This window comes from Polypterus senegalus, chromosome 17 (genome assembly GCF_016835505.1).
Source record: "Polypterus senegalus isolate Bchr_013 chromosome 17, ASM1683550v1, whole genome shotgun sequence".
NCBI classification, from domain to species: Eukaryota; Metazoa; Chordata; class Cladistia; order Polypteriformes; family Polypteridae; genus Polypterus; species Polypterus senegalus.
The window spans coordinates 21,125,343-21,145,007 of NC_053170.1; positions in this window are offsets into that span (position 1 = coordinate 21,125,343).

Consider the following 19,665-nt stretch of genomic DNA (forward strand, 5'->3'; position numbering starts at 1 on the left):
TGGTATAGCGCCATCTATTGTCACACCATGCCCAAGCAACACTTTAGATGAGGTAATTGGGTTGATTTTTGCACCCGGCTGGCTGAGATTTCAAATTACACTGGAGAAAGCCTGTCCACAGAGTATGAAGATTTTCAAGATGTTTTGTAATATAGAACAGACTAATCAACTTCCACAACATAGACCGTATGTGGTGAACGCACATTGAACCTCCAATTCATTCAGAATAATTACATGTGCACCATCACCAACTTGTGAAATCGAGACCCCTCTGCAGACCCATGTTGCACATCTCTCTCTCCTTACTGTTATTTCCTTTCAGGGGTCGGCCACAAAGAATCCTCTTAGCCAATCCTCCTGTCGTACTCCTCTGAAGTTCAGGATGGTGATCTTCTTCCAATAATGTCAGATTCTCCATCCTCTTCGGAATACTCCATTCTCTACATACGTTCAAAACCATCTCAGTCGGTTCTCTCTGACTTCATCAATTATTCAGAATCCTCTCACTTTCTTGCTAATGTGTCCATTTGTTTCTCTGCCTCTCAGACTTACGTTGCAAATTCACCTTAGCATTCTCAGTAGTTGTTCTTTGTGTCTCCTCATTGTCCAGGCTCTACAGATGGAAATTCACATGCAGGGAGAGAACAGCCATATAAGGGTAGTGGGGACTAAAGAGAGAGGGTATATTTTCATTGCAGAGTAGAAGAAGTGCATTCATGTGCAACCTAGAGGGGTGCTTGGAGGATATGATGATTCAGCTTAAAGACGAAGAGTTTAGGCAGCATCTTATGCATATTGGAGGACATAACAAAACCACAGAGAAATGTCAGATGATTTGGGTCTCTTTGTTCAATTTGATGCCATCAAGTATTGGCGAAGGCTTATACATTGGTTACACAAACATGCCTCCATCACACGCTGGTTGGATTTGTCAAACTCTGTGGTGTTCCTTCTGGACTTTCAAATCAGAGACACGGAAGAACCGTGGTTACTGACTTGTATGAGGCGTACTGACAAGAGTCCTTCCAGGTCGCAGACATCATGGCTTTAGAGGAAGAAGGGTTTTGGGTGGTTTCTGGTACTCTCAATATCTTTTTGCAGTGTTCCCTTCAAATTGGTCCTCATTAGATTCATAGTAGGCTCATGCCATTGACAACCGGCATTCAAATACACAGTGCAAGAGTAGAAGGGCATTTTTGATAGATAGATAGATAGATAGATAGATAGATAGATAGATAGATAGATAGATAGATAGATAAGAAAGACACCATATAATAGATAGATTGACGATGTCAAAATCAGATTAAAGGATTTGCTTTTTAGTTCCAAGAATACAAGCATACAAACTTCTGGTGAGTGGGGTGGGGGGTGTTGGGGGGGGTTTGGGGGTCTTCTAATGATATTTATTTAGGGTTACTGACTCCACAACAATATCAATTTGTCTAAAGACACAGGTTTAAAGTTTGGGTAGGACTTTTCACAAAAGGAATATGCAGTAAAGGAGAGACCCCAGATTGCAGCGATGTCACATATTTCTCAGAATGTGTCCGCACAGGTCTCAGGTACACTAACACACACTCACATACACACATACACACACACACACACACGCACACACACACGCACACACAGAGAGACACATTTTCACATTTGCATTTCAATGCATGCTGGCTGGTGGGAAAAACCTGAGCTGAGTTTCCCAATCAATACAGAACAATGAAGGTTAATATCAGAGACTGAGAGGCGAGCTACAGTTACACATTCAAAAAAAAAATCCAAATAACAGAGAGAAAAAGGATTTTTCAACCAATTTATTAAACCTTTTAGGCATTTTTTTATTCATGAATGCAAATTTAATAAATCTAAACTCAACTCTTTAATGCTTTCAAGTGAAATTTAATTACCACCTCCAACCCATATCATTAATTAGAATGAGGGCGGACTGCAAAAAAAAAAAAAAAGAAAAGGAAGAAAAAAAAGAAGCCGAGCCGCACTTTAAATATCTTCTGTTGCTGCTGAAGGGGTGCAGATCACGTCGTCAATGGGCTCACGTCAGGCACCCTGTCACCTTTTATAAAGCACCACTAAAAGCCGCCATTCTTTTAAAGAAACTCGGTCGAACTGAGTATGTAGGTAGGTGGGTGTTCAGGAACTGTGCCCGACTTTGGGGGCCAACACTGGGAGTCAAGTACTGTAGATTTAACTGGAAAGATTTGAGGAGAAGTTGCTGGAATATAAGATCAGTTGTGTTTTTTGGCCACTTGTCCTGCACTGAGGGAGTCCGGCTGTCTCTCACACACACACACACACGCAGGGCTGCCAGATGCTGTGCTCTCTGATGCTGGACTTCCTTTATCCGCCTTCCTGGCTGTCTTTACTGCCTGACCACCATAATTGCTCAGGTGGGACCAAACCAGTTTAGAGACCACCAATCGGTACAATTTTTTTTTGCATTTGCTTTACCATCTCAAAAGAAAACTGCAGGAAGGACAACTGGAATAAATGTGTGTATTTGGGGAATTTTCTTTGTGCTGCTTACTATATATCTGTACTTGTGACTGTGGAATGGGGAACGTTTACCTGATAAGGGTTTCCCACAAATAAGGACAGTTTATGTTTTTACACAGGCCGTCTTTGTCGGGTCTATCTATCTATCTATCTATCTATCTATCTATCTATCTATCTATAATATAGTTGCTCAGGGGTGACTGAGCTTCATAGGGAGGCCAATTTAGAGACCATCAGTCATTAAGATTTTTTTTCTTTTGCTTTCCCTTCTAAAAAAGAACTGCAGGAAGGACAACTGGAATAAATGTGTGTATTTGGGGAATTTGAACTTGTTTCAAAACTTATGAGCAGTTCTTGGCCACCTCATCATTCAGCCATGCAGTGTGATGTGTGAGGTGGAAAAAGAAAAATAATAAACCTGTCTGGACTAGGGGGAGCTGGATACTTCCTAAAATGCCTGAAGATGACAGAGGTGCAGAGAAGAAGAAGAACAAACAAAAGTACGTCTGTTTTAAAATGCCTTTCATGTCTGTCTATCACAGTGCCGATAAAAAGAACACACACCCTTTGACATTTTCACAATTTCTTGTTATACAACATGGAATCATAGCAGGTTTAATTTGTCTTTTTGACGCTGATCAACAGAAAAAACTCTCTAATGACAAAGTGAGTACAGATCTCTGTAACGTGATCTAAACTGATTACAAATATAAAAGACAAAATGATCAACCTCCTAAGTATTTACCCCTTTCAGGCCAGCATTTAGTAGATGGCAGCCATGACAGTCTTGAGTTCCTGTGCTCAGGTCTCCATCTGACAGCTCTGCACATCTTCACTCTGCCATTGGTCCTCATTCTTCTATCTGTCAGGCGTCATGGAGATCGTGAGTGACCAACCTTTGTCATGTCCAGCCACAAGTCCTCAGGTGGACTGAGGTCTGCACTCCAACTCGGCCACTCCAGGACATTCATGGTGTTATTCTGAAGTCATTCATGGGTGGCTTTGTCTTCATGCTGGGAGTTGTTGTCTTGCTGGAGAACAAATCTAATTCCAAGGTGTAGGTTTCTTGCAGACTGCATCAGGTTTTCCTTCAGGATTTTCCCAGTATGTTGCTGCATTCACTTTAGCCTCACAAGTCTTGCAGGGCCTGCTGCAGAGAAGCATCTCCATGGCCTGATGCTGCCACTGGTATTCCTTCTGGTGAAGATGGTGTACTTTTGATAACATGGCATTTAGTCTGATGGGTTAAAAAGCTCAATGTTGGTTTCCTCAGACCACAGAATCTTCTCCCAGATGACGTCAGAGTCTCACATTTGTGTCTTCTGCTGAGATGTCCTGTGTCTTGTTTCTCTTTGCCACTCTCCCTTAAAGCTGTGACTGGTGAAGCAGCCAGGCACAGTTGTTTTCTTTCCAGTCTGAGCCACTGTAGCTTGTCACTCCTTCAGCGTTCTCAGAGGTCTCTTGATGCCCTCCATCACTCGTCTTCATGCTAATCACTCAGCGTTTCTGGACGGCCTTCTCTAGCAGATTCCCAGCTCCGCCATCCTCTTTCTATTTCTTCATGACTGACTTAAGTGGATATTCAGTCACTTGGATATTCTCTTGTCTCCATCCCATGAATTGTGCTCTTTACGGAGTTGCTTGGAATGTCATTTGGTCTACATTGTGTTGGTTAGGCCACCATCCTGACTCACAACATGCTGGACCTTCCACAATCAATCAAGTGAAACCCCAGACAGGTGGTCTCCATTCAGCTAATTCTGTGACTTCTAAAACCAATGGGCCGCCCCAGTGATGATTTAGGGGTGTCCTATCAAAGGATCTATCTATCTATCTATCTATCTATCTATCTATCTATCTATCTATCTATCTATCTATCTATCTATCTATCTATCTATCTATCTATCTATCTATCTATCTATCTATCTATACAGTATGCCTGAACTCACTTTTTACAACACAAACTCCCCAGCTAAGACAACAATTGCCCATTTTCAGTAAATGCATGCACACACTGCAGCCTTCCTGCCTTCCAAGTGAGGACGCAGGAATTAGGCACATCAGGGGCCTGATCAAAATTGACATCTGGGTGTATAGAACAGGTTTGGTAATTATCACAGCGTGGCAGGCAAGGAGCACGACTTTATTGGGATTAATCAACTGCAGCAGACTCCAGCTTCCTGGGCAGGTACGATTAAATGCTGTTGACTTGCCTCAGAAACACAAATGAAAGTAGCAGTGTCACTTTTTCTAGCAGATCTATCTTTCTGTGTTTTGTTACTTGTGGGGGATGTGTATGTGCAACCATACTGTCCTTCATACACACACACCCACACAAAGATCTAAACATACTTATAATACTCTCTAGTAAGGACACACACACACTCAAGCTTGTAAATACTACATAGCGAGGTCACACACACACACACAGGCTTCCTATTCTTTGTTTTGTCACTCCAGCAGTATGCTTGTGCCAGCTGATTGATGAAGTACAGAGAAGGTGTACGTCAGGCCCTGATGCAGTCATAATGGAAAGAGTGCAGTGTTTATGGTCAGTGCACAGGGCAAGACTCCGGTTCCAGGACTCCTTCCACTTTGCCCTGATAAGAGGGCGCATTGGCCGTAGGATTAACAAGAAGTTTCTGAATTTCTACTCCAGTGTGCATTGTTAGGTGGAGCATTGTGGCTACGCCCATTGAGATCAAGTCAGGCTGGCACCATACAAACCCGCCCAGGGTCCTCATGTTTGCCTGGACCCCCTATATTAACATGACTTTTAGTAGGTCCTGATTACCCACACATTCTTTATATCAAAGTGAATTCTACTTTAATAAATTTCTTTTAATTAAGTAGTTTTTTTTTAACAATAAGACAGTTACAGCACCACATAAACGAAAAAGATGTTTGAATTCACAAATACAGAAATCATTTTGTAACGATTAGGTTTGCATCTCTTTGTAAAATTTCAGTGACCACTTTTGAAATGATGACATTTGATGGCCAAGCAGACTTCTTCAGTCCGGAGTGCTGTTGGTTAGACATGAATGCAAAGTGAAGGTCCTCTGTAGGCAGATCCCTTTTTTTGGGGTTATGATGGAGGTACCCAAGAGGTCTGCTGCCATAACTGAGACACAAAGAGGTGTCAAAAATGGAGGTTTGATAAACCCAAAGACACAAAGAAGAGGATGAAGAAAGGCAAACCCCAGGCGCTCCATTCGTGTGAAACAGGAGCTCATCCAAGATCTTCAGACTGTCTTCAAAATAAAGACAATATTGGTATCAGTAGAAACTAATCATCTACAGTCAGAGATGTGGTGAAGAAACAGTCACACCCAGTTGTGAGCACATAGGAGAGCCATGGCCATCAGTTGAGGTACAATCTGTGAAACAAACTTACTAAAAAAATTAAGACGATTCAACTGACTACAGAGGTCTCCAGTCATAAAGATATTATACTAATAATGTATCAAATGGTGGGATGTAGAGGAGAGTAACATCCAGCATGATAGTTGTGTTGATGGTTTTTATTTGTAAGATTATGTTTAAGTCAGTCCATTTACCTTTGAATTTAAACAGGAATTGACTGACCAGCTAGACTTGGGGAATACAGGTGGGCTGACATGAAAGGCCATTAACAGACCAGCAACAAGGCTAGCCTGAAGAGGAAGGGATAGGATGAGTTTCTGAGCCTGTGGAAGAGGGGAAGGGGCAGTTTTTAGAAATACAAGATGTCACACATGTGCTCTTGGGAGGCAGCTAAAGGGCTCAGAAGAAGGGAATTCCTGGGGGTTTCCGGGGGTGGCAGAGTGCATTAATTCCTTCTCTTATCTCCCCGCAGACCAAATGCAGGAAATTCCGCCTTGCTCTCAGGATGACGTCACTTACCTGTTCCACCCCAGAAGACATCACACCCTGTTCTGCCCCAGAAGACATCACTTCCAGACCAACAGAAGAGCCCACCTCCTAATGACATCATTTCCACAGCCCAAGCCAGATGACCTCATTTCCAGTTCCGGTCCCAAGATCCCTCCTCTTCCTGCTTTTCATCTATATATCTATCATATTTCCTAACCTGTTCAGTTCTGTTGTGGACTCTTGTCTGTAAAGACCTTTGCGTCATCCTTTTTTCTTGCAGTCAGCAGCCAATTCTCAGCTGCCCCAAACCATTTTATTGTGTCATGGCTTGATTATTACCAACATGTGCTGGCTGGAATGGGGTGAAACAGGGAGCTGACTTGCACTGTGATATCCTATTGGTCCAGGAGAGACCTTCTCTCTCGCCAACCATACTCAGATAGGCCATGCTACCTGCCATTCCATCTAAGGGCCATGATGAAGACTAAGCCGGACCAGATATTAATAAGACACACAGCCATCTTGTAGCTTATTAACAGGTTGTGTTATTTTAACCAACATTTTTGTACTCTGCTTATATTTTAGTTTATTATCTAGAAAACGTGATGAACATATTTGTAACTTTTTCTACTGCCTGTTCTGGTACTCAAGAAGTGTAACAAATGAGGGTCATAGTAGGGATTTGGGGACATGATGGTCAAGTCTGTTTAACAAAGAGTATAAAGTGGAGAGTGGGGTCCTGCTAGGGTGGTAGCCGGGTGTCCTAGGGTGATCCTTTCCACTTCATACACTGCTACACCACTACTACATAGACCAGAACAGAATGTCTGTATCAGAACAGACCGAAGAAAAAGTTAGACATTTATTCATGTCTTGATTAAAATTAGATGTGGCCAAATATAAACAGTGCAGGTGCTCGTGGCTTAGTGCTGAACAGGAGCCAAACTGGAGTCTTGCATCAGGTTGGCGCCATGCTAATGTGGGTATCAGGTCAGGTAAGGTTGGGGTTCATGCACTGGTATGACATGTGGCCGCACATACCACATGATGAAACAGCTCGGGATCCCAGTTGGCAAACCCCTCAGGCATACACGTGGTCCAGTTGCACCCTCAAGAAATGACTCTCTATCTGTCATATGCAGGTGTTACGTGGGCATCCCCATGGCTTGGTCCAGCAACAATGACAATTGTGAGCCGGATCACCCTTGGGTAATCATGCCACATGGCCGTAGTGCCGTAACTGACGCTCCCTCACAATGCAGGTGATGTGCCTCATTTGGGACTCCATGAGCAACCACTTATTGGACACAAAGTCAAACCAGCGGCACCCAAGGATTCTCTGAAGAGACACAGTACTGAAGGAGTCCAGTCTTCGTCTCAGGTCACTGAATAGCGTCCATGTCTCTCAACCTTAAAACAAGACAGGAAACACCAGGACTCTGAAGACTTGGACCTTCGTCCTTTTACACAGATATCGGGAGTGCCACACACCCCTTTCCAGCAACCTCATGACCCCCCCATGCTCTCAAAATCCTTCTACTAACTTCATAGGAATAGTCACTAGATATGAATGTCACTGCCGAGGTAAGTAAACCTCTCGACAAGACAGATACACTGCTGGTGCCTGTGCCCAAGAGGTCATTAAATGTGGTTATGTGTTTATTAATTATTGTGGACCCTAATGGCCCACATCAGAACAAAATTTGAAACATGCAGACCAGGTCCAGGCAAAAATAATATAATGCAAAAACAAAGGTTTATTAATGCTGACAGTGGGGCACCTGCTGGGCAGGAAATGAAAGGAATGCACATCACTCTGTCTGCCAATAAAAACCCCTCGTATACCTGGATGGGCACGACCTGCATCATCCTAAGGTGACCGGATGTTGTCAGGTGAGGCACAATTAGCAGTCAGCTATTCCTTGTGGTGCTCCGGTGTTGCTCACAAGGTCCTTGAGCCTCACAAACTGCACTCTGCCCGACAGACAGTCCATTATCCAGGACACCACCTGCATGTCCACCTGAACATCTCTGTGCCCTGACACAAAGGGGCACTGCATTTTTATAGCACTGATGCTCCTATGTGGGGTCTTATGTGGAACTTCCCAACAGAGTAGGATGCTGCTCACCTTTAAGTATGTTTCTTATTTGAATTTCCTATTATTTTAAATTAAGTGAATATTACAAATGGCTACAATGATAATAAGTCACGTGTCTTGTTCCTATGAATAAATACATGTGGCTTTGGACCATGCAGAGGTTCGTGAAACAGTAGGTAGGCTCAGTTTTCTGGATCAACCCACATTTATTAGCAGGCAGCACTTCAGATATTCGCTTATTGTGGTTACAAGTCAGATGTGGTCCTTTAGCAAGGAGCCCAGGCGGGAGGCTAACTAAGCTTTGTCAGCCACTGATCCCATGGGAAACTTTAACTGCTCAAGGGTGAATCTCTGATGGCTCATGAGACTTTACAGAGATTCTCATTTGGGTTTCATTTAAGAATGATCTTCATCACAGAGGCTTCTCCTAAAATCCATCCATTATCCAACCCGCTATATCCTAACTACAGGGTCACATGGGGTCTGCTGGAGCCAATCCCAGAGCACAAGGCAGGAAACAAACCCCGGGCAGGGTGCCAGCCTACTGCAGGGCATGCACACACACAGCACAATTTTGAATCGCCAGTCCACCTAACCTGCATGTCTTTGGACTGTGGGAGGAAACCAGAGCGCCCGGAGGAAGCCCACGCAGACACGGGGAGAACATGCAAACCTGGGAAGCGAACCCGGTTCTCCTAACTGCGAGGCAGCAGTGCTACCACTGCGCCACCATGCCGCCCTCTCCAAAAATTCCTTAGGGGAAATTAGCTTTAGACAAAAAGGTGCAGCTGGGATAAAGGGAGTCAAAATTGAGTATTTGGTTTGAAAAGCATGCTATAGTTCATGAGATCTCTTTCTGTTTTGTTTTTAATCTCTTTCAAGACTTCATATTTTTTCTTATAATTGGACTGGTACCTTTATCCAAGGTGACTTACAACATCTGAGATCTGATTGGTTCCATTTCTATTGTTTTTCTAATTGTAGTACAGGGTGACGAAGTGACTTGCTCATAGTGACATGGTGTCAGCAGTGGGATTTAAACACATACCCTCAGGGCTCGAAGTCCAATGTCATACTTTCTGCATTTTTTCCCACAATGACTATTATCTGATGGAGCACAGAAATATAAATGAGACCAAATAATTGTATTAATCAGAAGCAAGAAGTACAGTTTTGTAATCATAGTAAAGTGTGTCACACGCGTGTGATTAGGAGGAAGCTGAGTGGACCAAGTGAAGGTAATTATCCAGCAGGCCAGGGGGTGGTGGGGTACGCTATACCTTCTTCTGTTGTCTCTGCAGGCCAGATACAGGAAAACCTACCTGATTTAACAATGACATCACTTCCGGTTCCAGTGCCAAGACTGACGTCACATCCGGTTCTGACACATTCAGAAAAAATGCCACGTCCAGTTTCTGGCCTAAGATGACATCATATCCGGTTTCACTCTTTAAATCCTCTGTCTTTTCCACCACTAAAACAGTTCGGTCTGGAACTCCACCAGGACTGTTTATGTCAATTTTCATACCATTTTGCAGCCGGGGACAATATGCGGGTAGCTGCCCCAAACCTTTCCAGGGTGTTGATTTCTAATTCTTTTTTTGCAAGTGTTTTATTACCACAAACAGCTGTCTATACATTTCACCTGATATTACTGAGCATGCGATGCAAATACTTTCAAACTGCAAATAAAAATAAAAAAAATCAAGAAACTACTTGGAAGATCGGAAGTCCCTTGTGTGACTTTGCTGAGGTGTCAGCTGAAACTCAAGAGGTGACCTGCATGAGAGGACACGTCTCCAGTTTATTTCTTTCTGATCTCATTGTTGTCTAGGACAGGAGTGGACAACTCCAGTCCTGGAGGACCACTGTGGCTGCAGGTTTTCATTCTAACCCTTTTCTTAATGAGTGACCTGTTTTTGCTTCTAATTAACTTTTGTTGAGTTCATTGTATTTGATTTGCTCTTGTAGACTCAGACCCAATAATTGCTTCTTTTTCCTTAATTAGCTGTCAAACAATAATGAGATACAAAATGGGCCTAAACAACTGGTGTCCATCACACAATATCTGAAAATAAAGAAAGATGAAGGTCTCAGGAATGTTGATCTGCTCAGGTCCCCAAAACATTTTACCAGCACTCTTAGAAAGAGAAAAATCAACAGTTTCGGAAATGTCTGCTAATGCACCACGAGAGCAGCAACAAGCCACGGAATTAAAGAACGGGTTTAATTAACAAGACTCGGTGCCTAATGAACTAACTGGTTGGAGTGAAATTGGTTGGAGTTTGAGGCCCTGACTTACATGGTCTTCTGTTGGCTCACTCACTTCACATTTCATTTCTGTTTACCCAAAAGAAAAGAAATGATAGATAGATAGATAGATAGATAGATAGATAGATAGATAGATAGATATGAAAGGCACTATATAATAGATAGATAGATAGATAGATAGATAGATAGATAGATAGATAGATAGATAGATAGATAGATAGATAGATAGATAGATAGATAGATAGATACTTTATTAATCCCAAGGGGAAATTCACATACTCCAACAGCAGTATACTGATAAAAAAACAATATTAAATTAAAGAATGATAAAAATGCAGGTAAAACAGAAGCAATTCAGAGGAACGATAAAGAAATTCAGGAGCACAAATCTTAAAAAAAGCAATTCAATTAAAATGGTGGTCTCCTGGGGCCTCATGTATAAACGGTGCTAACGCACAGAAATGTTGCGTAAGAACGTTTCCACATTCAAATCGCGATGTATAAAACCTAAACTTGGCATAAGGCCATGCACATTTCCACGGTACCTCATACCCTGTCGTATGCAAGTTCTCCGCTTGGTTTTGCAGACTGGCGGCACCCAGCGTCAAAGCAGTGCTGCTGTTCCTGTGTGGTTATCTTTTCTTTTCCTGACGCGGCTTTATAAATACACTGAAATTAACTACATATTGTTTATTAGTTTAATGCCTCTGATTGTAATTAACCAGTAACAACATAATGGTCCACAGAATGGTCAAGCTATTCTAAATACCATAGCTGCTTTAGTGTTGTTACTCTCACTGCACCTTCTTCTTTTTTCAGCTGCTCCAGTTAGGGGTTGCCACAGCGGATCATCTTTTTCCATATTACTCTCACTGCGCCACTCGGAGCAGCTGATCGGAAAGAGAATTATCAGTATAGAGCATCAAGCACACGCTGCCTCAACCATGCTTCCTATTTGAACTGCTTCTCACTTCAGAGACTTTCCTGTACGGACCTCGCGGTTCAGAAACAGTTTCATCCCAAGAACTCTATAAACGCACTCAATCAGTCCATCAACTGCTCCTTGTAGAACTGTTAGTACTTATTAGTACAGTTACCTCACTGCAAACTTGCAGTACAGTTATAATTTTGCACAACTTGAGCCACTTTATAAAGAGTGTATTTACATATGATGACAATATAATATTTAAGATGAAATGCAGCAAAATATGTTTATTATATTATACAGATAAAACTTTAACTTCATTTAAATAATCTATATTGTTAATAATCAAAGGACACGGTGTTGCTACGCTAGCAAGGATCTGGCGCTACGCTCACGATTGTTCCTGTCTCGCACTGTATGCTTCACTGGGACTGGCGTGAAGGATAGAATAATTAAACATGTACTACGAAGATATTTCAATGTTCCTTAAATGTTTTGAAGAATCGGCACTCTAAGCTTACAGATGGCTTTATGTCTATTACAGAGTTGATTGTGTGGCAATCGGTTACTTGGAGAAAGAAAAGCAAGGACTGCAGTGGCGGCTATGCCAATATATATTGAATATAAAACAGAAAGAGAAAATAACGACACAGCTAAAAATGCAGCGGCAAATTTCGGCAAAAGTTAAACACTTGTGTCATGAGCACGAGGTGGTTATGCAGTGTGCGCAACGAACGTGGCCATCCACTGTGCATAAGATACCATATTGACATTGGCGGGTGAAGGAGCCACTGATTCTTTCTCTGCCCAGGGCCGCCACGAGCCTAGAGCCGTCCCTGAGTACTGCTGCAATAAATTATTTCATCGAAGGTCACGCACAATCACTGAACCACCGTGAAACCCATGTTTAATAACGTGCTTTAACTCCTATTATCATGAAAATGATATCACGTATACAGCTCAGTATTTTAGTTATTCAGAGAGCTGTAATATCACAAATGTAATGGATTCTGTGTCCTGTTGGAGGTAGAGAAAGCCGGTTTAAGAAGCACTAGTGATTCACACACATAGAGCACATAGAAGAACACATACAAAATAAAACATTTAACGTGCTACTTTACTTATGATGTGATTTGAGAAACTAGTTAAATGATTTTAAGATGAAGTTTATGATGTTCTACTTTAATGACAAAATAAACTACGTGATTAAAGTGGACATTTCGAGATTGAAGTTGACATTTTGTGCTTCTCCCCCACTGTGTGCCTTTTTTTTTTTCTCTGTGCCCCAATAAGCTTTCATATGACACTCAGATGGTGGGCGACGACTTGCCTTTTCACAGCGACTTTGACATCTGACAACTTTTTTTTTATTTAGGGCACTGTGCGACTTTGTGAACTTCAGCTTTCGAGTTTCTCCAACACGCTATGTCAGTCGATCAACTTCCTTTTGTTGTTTATGCCACTGTTTAAACCAACAAATAGTACGTTTTTCCTTTGCCTCCACTTGGTATTTGCTGAAATTCTTCTATTTTCCCCCGTGCTTTTCCCATTGTCTTTTCACATAATGCTGCGATTTATATTGATTTGCATATTCAAAGAGGCATAATTCTGGGCGGAGTTGGGGCGGGACAGCAGGTGCGTACACGAGCGTTACTTTTTACCCTGACTGGGATTTATCTAGCGGAAGATCGCGGAAGATGGCGAACGCACAGATTCCTGCATCTGGATTTTTCTGTGCATAAGCACATTTCGGATTTTGTGCTTACATCATGTTATAGTGTGAGTTCTACGCACGGCGTTATGCATGAGGCCCCAGGACCGGAGTTGGCGACCCCTGGTCTAGGAGAGCCCAAAATAATATTAACTCTAATTATTATTTTTTTTTTTTCTTTTGTCCCAGGGCTGAATATTTTTCAAAAAAACTCAAAGCAATGGTTTCACACATACATCAACATAAAATACTTATTTATGACAAGTGTCACAGTTTTATGTTCCATGAGCCTCCACAATATGTAAATGCACATACTTACTACATACCTGTTTGTCTCATCCCTCATAAGTGGAAAGGCACAACTTGAAGTGGCTGATAATCTGTGGTATCCACCAGCCTGCTGTGTCCTTTGAAGACAAAGTCCAGTAGCCAGCTTGCCTCCCATGGACTAAAAGTATGGCTGTGTAGTCCTCTCTGGGTGAATGTTGCCATAGGGTGTTCAGCACTCCAATCGGCTGGGGATGGATCATCTGATGCACGTACCTGACTCTTATTTTCGACCTCCAGATCACTTGCATCAAAACCGGAGTTCGATAAGTCAGAGCCACATCCAGCAATAATACACAAATAATAAATAAATCAATGACACGCACAGAGTATTTTGCTTTGTGCATTTGCGTTGCTCTCTCGCCTGAAGTCGCTGCCGTTCTTATTTACTCCATGTAGGGATTCAACATCAAGTCAATAAGTCTAACAGTCCTCCTAGCAAAGAGGGTTGTGTCAAACTGGCCAGGACGCACCAGGAATAGAAGGACGGGGGAAGGCACCTACTTGCCGACACTGCTTCCCACAAAAACACTAGATGGCAGCTCCTCTGCAGTGGGGCAGTGCCCCAGATTCCTGCAGGGAATCTTGGGACTTGGAGTTTGGTTTCTCAGCCCTGTTGGGTGCCATGGGTGCTGCCATGGGGAAGTGTCGAAGAACCTGGGGACTCATACTTTCCTTTTAGCCCAGAAGTACAAAGTAGTCACAAGGACGGAAGTCCCAAAGTACTTCCGGGCTGAAGAAAATGTCAGTTCTTCATTAGACCCAGTCACATGGTTGGAAGGACAAAAGCACTTCTGGGTCAAGGACTATATAAAGGACTAATGGGGAACCCAGCAGGGGAGCCGGAGTCAGGAGGAGTGTGACAGAGCTTGCTGGGAGGTGGAGGAGAGAGAGTTATTATATTTATTATCATCGGTATTGTTGTATTATTACCTGTTTATTGTGGCTGGGGTGCTTTGGAGGCACTACAAAGAAAAAGGAAGAATTAAAAAGATCTTCTTATTGCTTTTACCCTTTGTGTACATCTGTCTGTTGGGTTTAACGGGGCAACAGCATCCCCAAGCGTTTGACAGGGACTACCTATAATGTAACAGTCAGTTTTATCATCGTTCACAGCTTTTATCACCCTTTGCTCCTGGATGTCAACTTTAGTTGACATCCGCCCTCAACCCTTTGTGTTGACAGAAGTCGACATCCTCTGCCCTAAAAGAGTTTTAAGGAGATGCCTGTTTTGATTTTTCATTCTTAGGGGATGATTAATGGACCAGTCACTCACACAACATTAGGATGTTGGAGGAAAACCCCATGAAGAGCTGGGGAGAACATGCAAGCTTCACGCAGATGACGACACAGTTCACTGGGTCTGTGAGTTTGTGCTGTTATCTATCATCACCATCCTCCATAGCCATTCTCCCATCCCAGTGTAAATAGTACATTATTTATTGCTGCTATAAAACAAACGAAATAAGAAGTCAGGTTTTGAATAAAAATATCTGGTAGATCTGTTATGTCCCACAGAGTGATCTATTCCTGCTGGGAATATCACAATTATCAGAAGAAGGGTCTTCAAATCAGACGGTCTTTATCACAGCTCCATCATCTGGCAATTAGCTTTATAATCAGATCATCTCTTTTATTGGGCGATCAGCCTTAGTATTAGGCAGATTGCCTAATTATCAGGTAATCAGTATCATTGTGAGGAAATCAGCTTCATTATCGGGCAATTAAGTGCTTCACTGGCATCATCATCAGGTAACCAGGTACTTTTTATATTGAATCAATCAATCAATTTCCTTATTGTATTGCAACTTTCTGTGCTTACACCATGGCACAGTGTTTTACAAAGATTTCAGGTTAAATCTTAAAGGTGAAGCGCCTTACTGGGGGGTTTGATAAATAAGACCTGTATACTTGTCGTTAACTGGAGTGCTTGCATTTGCATTTGCATTTACATTTACATTTACTTTTGTTTGCATAGCAGACCCTTTTCTCCAAAGCGACTCACTAAAGGGATCAATGCCATTGAGTAAAACCAGTCTAGGGAAAGTATGGGACAGGACAAGGGGACAAAATTGACCACCACATGTAAAGAGCTCGGAACAAAATGCAAGCTGATGACAATTCCCCGATTTATAGAACCTCACTTGGAAATTCAGCAAACAAGAGCACAAATTGAGGGAGTCAGAGTTCCAACTGGAGGTGTGCAGCTCGTTCTACCAGCCAGGAGCGACACGTGAAAAGAGTCTGCACTGAGATTTGGTAGCACGCAGAGATGGCATCTCCCGACACCATTCAACAGCAGACCTGACAGGTCGTTAAGGAGCATAGGACCTCCCAAGTGTCTGCATACATATGGGTTGTCCACACTGGAAGGACTGGGGGAAGGAGCATATCCAGAGCATTACCTCCCCTGGAGCACTAGGTGGCAGCACCCCTGGGTTGAAGCGGTGCCACGGACTCCCACAGGGCTCCATGGGACTTGGAGTGTGCTACAGCCCTGTTGGGTTCCGTGGGTGCCAGCAGGGGGTGCTGCAGCTACTGCTGAGCCTTTATGGGCAGGTCTTCTGCCACACCTGGAAGTGCTGCCGGAAGTGGAGCAGTGAGCACCAGGAGCACTTCTGGGTGCCTTATAAAGGGAGCTAGCAGCCCCTACTCCGAGAACCACAGTCGGGTGGGAGAAGACAAAGCTTTACCAGGATGAGTGGAGGAGGAAAGAGAGAGAAAGAAGAAAAGTGTTGTGTCTGTTTGCTGTGCTGTGAACTGTGTTGTGCTTGTGGGAAACGGGGGAAAGGAAAATAAAAAAATAAAAAAAACAAAAAAACGTGTGTGCCTTGAACTTGTGTCCAGCGTCTGTCTGTGTCGGGTTTGGGTGGCCCCCTGGTGGTCTGCAGGGTGCAGAACCACTGACTAGTTTGCAGGCAGGTATCAAGGATTTGAACTTTGTACGTCGCCACTACAGGAAGCTGGCGGAGAGATCTGAAGAGAGGAGGCGCCGTAGGATTGGTGATGGGGTTTGGGGGACTTCGTCTCGGGCTGCAATGTCCGGAGAGGGCAAGACAAAGAGAAGTCAGATTTTTAAAGGGGCATCGAGGCTCATTGGACAAAAAGACAGTGTCCTGCCTATGTGTAAACCTTGTTTTCAATGGATTTCTTAGTCATTGGATATTAGCAGCACCTTTGTTTTATTGGATTATTTATTTATTGAGAGTAAGCCCAGCACCTTTGAACACTATTTGTTTTAATAAAAGCACTGAGCTCCTTTTCTCACACCTACCCCTTGCTACGTGTGTGTTTTGTCCACATCTGCCAAGCTCATCTCGGTCATGACTATCAACGATGTCGGGTTCAAGAGAGAATGGAGCCAACCCATACCGTTACAAGGTGATAAGCTAATCACAACAGCAAAGGTAAGCTCCTTCAGGAGTCGGGTCATCTGCTGAACTCCTCGTTCTGGGTTAGTGCAGAACAGAGCCGTAGTGTGGCTGGTGTGAACAGAGCTGATCTTCGAAGTGCGCTGATCGACGACGTGGTTATTTTGGGTTAAAAAAAAAAAAAATGAATACATTAATATCACCGAAAATTAGTAAACCTTTTATAGATATTTCCCTTTACTTTTTATGATTTTGTAAACAACTTTATATTGTCTTTTACAATCCCAGCCGAATGACTGGAAATAAAAGTGCAGTTCTAAGTAAAATAACAATGGGAGTGGCGCATTGCTTGAAAACCGCCATGCCACTAACTTGTAAACGCATAACTGAGCGGTGTGCGCCTTTATTGCTGGAAATGCGATGCAAAAACCAGTCCTTATGCTCTCATAGTGATTCTCTATCTATTTGGATCTCTACGCTCTCGGTGTTGTCCTGCCATTATTTAAGGTAAGTTAATTTTGTGTAGTATACTAGGGGGCTTTGCCCTCTGCTCACTTCACTTGCCAACCCCCTGGGCCAGTGCTACACGCTACCCGCTAACCTCTTTGCAGATCTGCCACAGACGTATGGGGAAGCGGATGTACAGTTTAAACAAATTGATATTTTCATGGGAATTGTTACATATGCATAATAGAGCTAACTATTTTACATTACAGCAAGTAATTAACCATAGTAAAAAATAGTTAAACATCATAATTTGAAAGTAAATTATGTTTAATGTTGTGGTAGAGTTGCGTTATATGATTTAGTTCTGTTTGGCTTTGAAATTAACACGCAAATATTTTTTAAACTTACACTTTAACTGTAAAACTTCAGTAAAAAAAATTTTTGAATTAAATTTTTGTCAATATCACATTGAATTTTGATTCTGTGTATAGCCTTTCATCGTGACAACACAACGTATAACGCCCGTGATTAAATTTTGTTTCTTTCTCTCTATTAAATAAAACAACTTTTTTGAATGTTTGGCTCTGAGATTTGTTAATTGTATTTGCAAAAGCTATTCTAACGGGAAACTGTTAACGTTTTAATACGAATGACATATCAAGATCTCCTTTGGTGTCTAATGTTATCTGCGAAAGATGTACTTCATTACATTTCCTGGATACATCCTTCTTTCAACCGTAATTCAGCCGGTGGAAGACCAGATGGTGTTAACGGTTGTAGATATTCTTCTGGATATTGTAAGTTGTTAACGGTTGTAGATATTCTTCTGGATATTGAAAATTGTTAACGGTTGTAGATATTCTTCTGGATATTGTAAGTTGTTAATGGTTGTAGATATTCTTTGTGATATTGTAAGTTGTTGTTTTCATCTTCCGCACCATCACTACCAACTGTTTCAGCATAGTCTGCTGATACGCATGTGATCAATTTGCTGTTGTAACTGATTGACAATTTTCGCGTTAATTTGTTTGTTCTTTAATTGGGAACTTAAAGTGAGAAAAATGTAAACATTTATAAGAGCTAAGAGAGCAGGAACTGTGTCTGTCAAAAGCCTTCACATGAATGAGAGGTGAAAGGATTGTGTCGTAGTTTTCCATGGCTGAGAGGAGGGCGGGACGTGAAAAAATCTGAAGGCAAAAGTCTTGTCTCGTGGGACTTGAAATCTCCTGAAAAAAAGTCTTGTCTCGTCCCAGAATTTTTTTATATAATAGAGGGATTAATTTATATCGTTTTATAGATTTGGCTAAAAAAATAGAAATATGATCGAATGTTTTTATTTATTTTAATAGTGAATGTTGAACTGAATTTTGGAATTATCATACTTATTCCTGTTCAATCCATGACAGAAAATGCGTCCGAAGAAGTCGGATCAGTCTGTACTGAACCTTTATTATTCTTTTTTATATGTTGTTTAAATTTTATCAAAAGTATTGTAATTTATCTAAATAAATAAAATTCAAAAAATAGTATTTTTTTGTTGTCTTTGTGAAAACAATACATTTGTTTTATCCATTTTGATTGAAGAAAGTTGCTTATTTTCCCTTTTGGCAACCAGGCGTCGTTTTGCCAAGCTATGGATTTGGTTCAGAATCTGGAGATTCTCTGGAGGTTTGAATTAAATGGAATCTCAAGGGCAGCCCCATCTTAGGGGATCTCCGGTCTTTCTACAGAAGAATCTGTTTAGTCAGAGGGTCTGCTTCATTGACACTGCTGGGCTTGAGAACCTGAAGATCAGCTGTAAGCCTTTTAAAGATAGGAAGACTTTCCTTTTTCCTTGAATTTAATGAGGTGCATCACCAGTCAAGTCATCTACAAAAGCAAGAGTTCGGCAACATGAGGTGAATACATTTAATAAAGCAGATCTGGATCATCCCCACAAAAAATAACTGAATCCGTCACTCTGGGCTACTTACGGACCTGGAGATCATTTTCAGGTTTATGAGTTTAGTGGAGCCTAGAGCACAGCTTCATCTTAAGGACTTTTCTGTCGTTTTCCACATGAATGATTTTAATAAGAGACAATCTGCTTTATTGACGCAGAAGGATTCCTTCCGCGTGAGAGTCTGCAGCTTGGCTTTCATCCAAACACTT